General features: G+C 27.8%; 1 pseudogene; it reads right to left on the bottom strand.

The window, feature by feature from the left end:
* Positions 1-3,381: 3,381 nt before the first annotated feature.
* Positions 3,382-5,529, bottom strand: LOC145974328 (uncharacterized; annotated as a pseudogene).
* Positions 5,530-7,179: the final 1,650 nt, after the last annotated feature.

Raw genomic sequence — 7,179 nt, 5'->3', positions numbered from 1 at the left:
CCTGAGATCCCTGAGTTAGAACTCTCCTAGTCTTACTACTAATATTATTTAGTTATTAATTTTCAGCTTTCGAGGCCTGGAATTTCTGCTGCTTATTTATGACAAGCTGCCTTATATTATTATGACGGGAATGCATGCAGAATCATAGGATCATCTATCAACAGAATTCAGGTACGTATTATTTTATAAGTATTTTATTTAATATTTTATAATAATGTCTTTTTCTATATGGTCATTACATATTTTAATTTTCAATAATTGCTAATATTTTGTTAATAATTTGTTGTTTAAATAATCGATTATCTTTCAATTAAGACCAGTCTGAACGGAATCGGTTGATGAATAATATATTGGTCCGGCTAGTACCTAACCGCACATGATTTCTTTTTTATTTATTGGATAAACTATGGACCACCAAACGTTTTAATAAGACTACCAATCACCACCAAACGATTCTGCATCGAAAGAGCCCTGATTTAATCGATTTAGACTAAAAATAAAGAAATGTCCGGTTAACTACAGCAACATTTTAATTATGTAATTTAAAAAAACGATTAACCACCAAACGTTTTTATTAGACTACTAATCATCACCAAACGATCATCAAACGATTAGATAAGTTAAATTATAAAAAAGTTAAAGTGGTCCGGCTAACTTTACGGAGCTTTTAACAAGGACATATACGTACAGGTATGTATCTCTTTCCTTATGGACTTATATCTATTTTGAACATTTAATGAAAATATTGAATAAGGGTTAGGGACCAGAAATTAATTAGAATTTTCGAGAGAATATTTAATAGAGATTTCACTTAATTAATTATGTTTCATTAATTAAGAAATATTTGATATCAACGTCTGGTCTTTGACGGTTGAGTATTAATATTAATGATTTAAGAAAATCTTACATTTTAAGCTTTTAGTACTGTATTATGAATATATATATATATATATATATATATATATATATATATATATATAGATTTAGAGGTGAATTTTCTATTGAATAATTACATAGAGTATATTTATATGAAAGGAAAGTTTTGTGACATGAGATTGCATCTTCAATAGTATAATGGAATTTTTACTATATAGTTTCAAACAATTAGTTAGTTTCATTTTCTAGAATATTGGTTATCCCATTACTATCATTATTATTATATAAAAAGGCGAATTTAGCATATAATAATTATTATTCATGGATATTGATCTTTTTATTAACTTGGTACATCTTATTTATTATTCATTTTCTTATATTTCTTGTATGTATACGTATGGTATATTCCTGTATGTATACGTATGTATACGTGTGGTTATAGAATATTAATTTATTAAATTTCCTTTTATTGCACGCAACTCCTTATTAACATTTTATATTAGTAATTTATTTATATGTTCGTTAGCATTTTTGCCGCAGGTTATGTCTCGATACATCCAAATATTAATTTATTATTTTTCCAGGTTTTAAGATTTGTGATTGTTGCAGCTTACTTTTGGCAAGCTAGTTATACTATTTATTGAAGGGATACCCGCAGGATCACAAGGTTATTTATTAACAAAATTTGGGTAAGTATCGTTTTATGAAATATTTTGACTCATATGCAGGTTTTCCCATAGAGCCTTTGTAATATCTTTCTTTACGGCATTATTACCTTGACAATGTAAATGACAAATTCACCAATATCTAATAAAAATTTAAATCTGTCTTCTTTTTAATGGAAGGAGTTAACTGTAATAACGTTTTTTTTTTATTTTTATGTTCACTTTTCCGTATATAATTGTTTGTATGTATGATTATTGCCAATATAATATGATATTATTTCCTATATTCTTTATATTCTTTTTTTTTATTATATAATATATTAGTTAATTAAGGATTACCATATATGGCATATAAGATATATATATATATATATATATATATATATATATAACGGATTTTTATAATAAAAAATTTTATGTTGTTTATAACATGATGTTTTACGGGTTATTTTATAAAGTGTGATTAGTTAAAAGGACTTAATGAATTGTCTCTATTATTGCTCTATAATTTTCAGATGGAGAATGGTGTTTATTAGATGGCTTAGTTGGTCCATGAATGTTTCCATGTTTTATTGCTGTGGATGTTTCCTGGAACTTTATAATATGGTAAGTATATATGCGCGTATGGATTATAAGATTTTGAGTCTGCCCTTGACAAAATTTAATGTTATTATTTGAGTTTTAAAATATTTTGATATATATATATTATTTCAATTAATTGTCGATTAAATATGCATTGATATTTAAAATAATTAGTTTTTATGATATTTACATAACGACTTATACTAAAATTCATTGCGAATCCTTTTAACACTATTGCATCGCTCAGAGAAGTTTTAGTTAAAGGGTTTTCCTTAATAAAATTTTGAATCTATTTCTCTCTATATAAAATGATCAATAATAATACTTCATATAAACATCTTCGTATATATGCAATGCTGCTAGTATGTCATAATATACTTCTGGCTATATAATGTTACGTCCCGCAACGAAAAAACTTTCTACTTTATATAATCGCTATAAAAATTCTCTATCTTATATAATCCTTCATATGACTATATATATATATATATATTCGCATTTACTTGATGTTCATTACATTTAGTTATTTTATATTACCGAAATATTAGCAAGCCACCAGTGCTAACCGAATAGCTTATGGTCTTATATATTAATCAAGTAAAACCAATATATTCTTCAAATTAATTATTTAAGGCTTTATAACGATTGTAGTAAAGATTTCATTATACATTTTCATTATGAGTTACTACTGAATATGCAATCTTAACAAGATGTCCCAAAATTCTTATATGACTACTCTAGTACTATACAAAGTGTTGCACCTTGCACTTTACATTTAAAAAAGCAATTTTTCTGAGCTATACTTTCTAACTGCACTTTTGTGCACTTTGTGCACTTTTTCCCGGATATTGTTGGAATCAGTCTTTTATAATTGTTACTATGTTTTTTGCTTTTAATTACGCCTCATCATCATAAATATTTAATATGGATATGTGCTCTATATAACAATAAGTGGTTTTGCGCAATATCGCTTCTCTAACTTTTTTTAAATGAAATTTTCGCAATAACATTAACTTTTAATTAATTATGTCGAAATAATTAAAATTAGATATTCTATTTATTTATTTATTGCGAGAATTTTATAAAAAAGGATTAGAAAAGTTATTGCGCAAAAATCATTTATTTTTAGAGTACATATAAAAAAGGCAATATGTTTCTGCGATTGTTAAAAACTTAAATAATACTAAATAAAACAACATATAATCCATATATTATTGTTGAATAAACTATTGAAATATTTTTGAATAAACATTTGTGCTTACTGGCGTTTAATTTTACCAGATATATAGTTATGGATCCATGTTTTAATTTGAGCAACAGATCGATTGGCTAAACACTTATTATTTTCTTTTACATGGACAATTTTCTTGTTAGATGGCAGTTGTGAAATGGTAATTTCCTTTAAAAATTCTTTAATTATTATATTACGTACTTCTTCTGTCTTCTTTTCGTTAAACCAAATGGGGATGCTACAAAATAAATTAAATACAAAGTAAATTAAATTAATAACACTTTAAAAAACAATGGTTCTAATCGACCTAAATTTAATTTATATTTTTATTTATTTATACTAACGTTTCGAGTACTTTCCTAAGTAAGAAGTATGAATGAATCTTCAAAATACTGAATAATATTTTAATTAATCATAAAGTTATAAAATCATAATTATGGAAATATATGGAAATATATGGAAATATATAGAAATATATGGAAATATAAAAATAAAAAAATTGATAATATAGGATAAAAAATATAAATAAATGAAAATTTAAATTAAGCTTGTGTGAAATCATTATTCATTATCATATTTTAAATCAAATTGTTATTATGTATATTGAAATTGTTACATTAAAATGCATTATACATTAGAACTCAATACATGCTTTGATATAACCATGAAAACAACACTAAATAATATTTAAGGGAATATACATTTATTTGATAAATTTGAAAAGTATAAAATAAAAGTGAAAATAAACTTACTACTTACAACGTTTCTACATCTTTGGAGAATAAGTTTCATCGAAATCATTGCCATTATTCGCAAATGCATGATTTTGACGCATAATTTTTCTTTTTACAGATTTTTGTTTATCTGTTATGCAAATTTTAGGAAATTTGCTTTCAGATTGTACTGAAAGAGGCTTATGTGAACATATTTCGGCATTGCTTTCTTCACTCGGTGTCTTCATTTGTACCTTGCATCTTCTCTTCTGTTATTAATACAATATTATGATTAACACATCAATATCATGATAATTATGATGTAAATAAATATAAAGATCGATTCATGAAACTTAAAGATTAATGTATACCACAATTGTAAATGCGTAGAAATTGAACGAAGCAGCAATGAATGCAATAATACAATGTCTCGGTCTGAATTTAGATCATTTTCAATCAACAAAATATAAATATATTATATTCATACTTTGTTGTCTAAAAAGAATCCAAATTGAGACCAAAACATTATTGCATTCATTGTTATTTTTCTCGATTTCTACGTATCAACATTTGCGATTGTGGCATACATAAGCCTTAATTTCGTGATTCAATCTATAGGTATCTTTGTTTGCTTTTGTCTTCTAACTAAATATATATAAATATATATAATAAAAATACAATATATTAAATTAATATATTAAATTAATAGAATATATATATTAAATATATATTAAATAATTAAATATATATATAAATATATATAATAAAAATACAAAAAAAAACGGAAAAAAGAATACAATAGTTAATGTATTTTATAAAAAAACATGTACATATAAAATAATAAAACAAGTAGTGCATATATACCTGAATCACTATTATTAAATTGTTCTTGCACATTTTCACCTAATGCTACTTGAAAAAATTTCGTCATACGAATGATCTCTACTGCTGGTATTGACTGTCGATAGTGGCGTTTATGAATTTTTTCGTGGTGTCCCATAAAGTTCGCCAAATCATCCACTTCATTTTCGGATAAATTCAATGTGATGCACGTTGTAGTAATATGTTTACGTAATTCAGTGCCTCTTAATGCATGTGGTATTTGTGCACCACATTTTTTTAGAAAAATATCGCATAAGGGTACATGCTCTTAAGTATTTAAAATAGCGCTTTGTACTACTAGGTATGCCGAACACATATGGATTTTTTTCAGGAACATTTGCATCCTCTCGATGCTTCAAAATTAGTTCAATACATTGAACTAATTCTATATCTAAAATCACAGGCACTGTGCGTCCTAATTTTCCACGAATTAAAAATCTTACGTATTTATCAGCAATCTACATACAAAAGTTATAGAATTATTATTTTGCATTATATCCCTAACAGCAGACATGTTCGAAAGATGTTCAGAGAACATCCAGAGACATATCTGGATATCTTCTGGATGTTCTCTGAACATCTTTCGGACATGTCTGTTATTAGGAATAGTACAGTACATATTTTATTTACGCATAAAAAAATAATTTATACCTGTTGTAAATTTGTCCCTAATGATTTATATAAATATAAATGAGTTTCTTTTGTGTTATACCTTCACGAGTATTAAAATCTTCTATAGTAACACGTTCAATTTCTCCTGCTCTTCTCCTGTTAAAAACTTGTGTAGATGTAAGTGTAACTTTTGCAAACTCTAGCCATGTTTTTTAAATAAATTTCTTCTGAAGTTTTATATATAACAATTTTCTTTCGCATTTTAGATATGAGTGTAGCTTTTTTATATCTTCCATAGATGGAAGCGTAACTTTTTTCTGTCTTTTATGTTGTGTTATATCTTCTTCTACTGTTTTGTTTATAGATATTCCATAATCTTCTTGTATTAATTTAAAAAAATTTTCTGTGCTACTTTGCTTCTTTATATCATTTAATTTTATGCATTCTATTATTAACAAATTACCAATTTGTTTTAAATTTGTCCCAATATTCGAAGCAACTGATGGTGCGCCGTATTTTTTATTTATTTCATCAAAATAAGCTACTTTATTTACTGCTTTAAGACAATCGTCATATATAGAAAAATCATATATATCAGAAAACTCTGTTACGTTAGGATTATATTCTTTTACTGCGATAAGAAATCGTCCTAATAATCGAAGTTTAGCACGTATCATATCTTGTTGATGCTGATGATTGTACTTGATACATAGTTTGTTTGTATATGTCATTAATAATTTATCATATCTAATACATCGTGTAACATCATCTTCCCCCAAAATGGGAATAAAACTTTTCTAAGTCTGTTAAGTTAGCACCCCCACCATAAAAAACCAAAATAACATATATGGAAAATAAAGTGCTCTTTATGTGCTAATTATGTGCTCCATTGATGATTTTTGTGCTCGAGCGGGAAATCGCAATTGAACATGGAGGTGCTAACTTAACGTAAGTCAGCACCCACACTTATTAAAAATACATATACAATTAAACTTTAAAAAAAGTTTAAATGCTAGAATTATGTGCTTTTTATGTGCTTTTAGATGCATTCAATAAAATTAGGCTATCTATAATAGTTGCGAAGATATACGCCAAAAAGATAGATATATATCGCTGATACAAGAGTAAAGTACCAGTTAAAATACAGATAGCGATTTGGTTTTAGGTTTAAAATTTTTCCCGATTTATGTGCTTTTGAAATATGTTTAATGAGATTTTCGTGCTCAACCCCTTTGGCAGAGAAACCGCCCCTTTTTTCTTTTTTTTTAGCGTGGGGAAATACATATACGCATACCCCCACCCTCCGGAGGGGAGGGTGAGGGTTATGTGGGACTCCAGGAGATTGACTCTCTCCCGACTACCCACTAAAACCCCACGGTGACCTCATCTTGCGCTTGTGGGAGGGGACACGGGATCGCTGTAGCATTCTACCGCGTCCCCTCCCAACGCATGGTGGTCCTCCCCCCCATTTTAGCAGGAGGGAGACCCCTTCTCCGTCAGTCCTAACGATGTCGGCATGTTTGCCGTGGAACGGCGAACAGGGCCACATCCGTTCGCCGCTTCCTACCCAGGGCCACATTTAACGGGACCTCAGTGCCGCCGCACCGAGGCCCCGGTG

The sequence above is a fragment of the Camponotus vicinus genome, unplaced genomic scaffold (genome assembly GCF_025532165.1).
Source record: "Camponotus vicinus isolate PSW18456_S1 unplaced genomic scaffold, iyCamVici1.0 SCAF_7, whole genome shotgun sequence".
NCBI classification, from domain to species: domain Eukaryota; kingdom Metazoa; phylum Arthropoda; class Insecta; order Hymenoptera; family Formicidae; genus Camponotus; species Camponotus vicinus.
This window is presented reverse-complemented; position numbering and strand designations above follow the sequence as displayed.